The sequence below is a fragment of the Arvicanthis niloticus genome, chromosome 4 (genome assembly GCF_011762505.2).
Source record: "Arvicanthis niloticus isolate mArvNil1 chromosome 4, mArvNil1.pat.X, whole genome shotgun sequence".
Taxonomy (NCBI): Eukaryota; Metazoa; Chordata; class Mammalia; order Rodentia; family Muridae; genus Arvicanthis; species Arvicanthis niloticus.
In genome coordinates this window covers 41,244,560-41,244,776 of record NC_047661.1, presented here as the reverse complement: position 1 = coordinate 41,244,776, position 217 = coordinate 41,244,560, and positions in this window count along the sequence as shown.

Here is a 217-nt window from a genome sequence, read left to right as displayed (position 1 = left end):
CCTAGGAATTGAGTCCTTTTTATTTTTAATTAATTAATTAATTAATTAATTTTTAGGATGTCTGGTGAGGTGGACTTAGAAGCTAGGCTAAGGCTGGAGGACCTTGGAAGCAGTCCGTCTTATACTACAGAGTGAGACCGAATTTCAGAACACCGAAACACACACATAATTATTCTGGTTGAGGAGCACATCCCGTGAAATTGTTTGGACTGAAGGA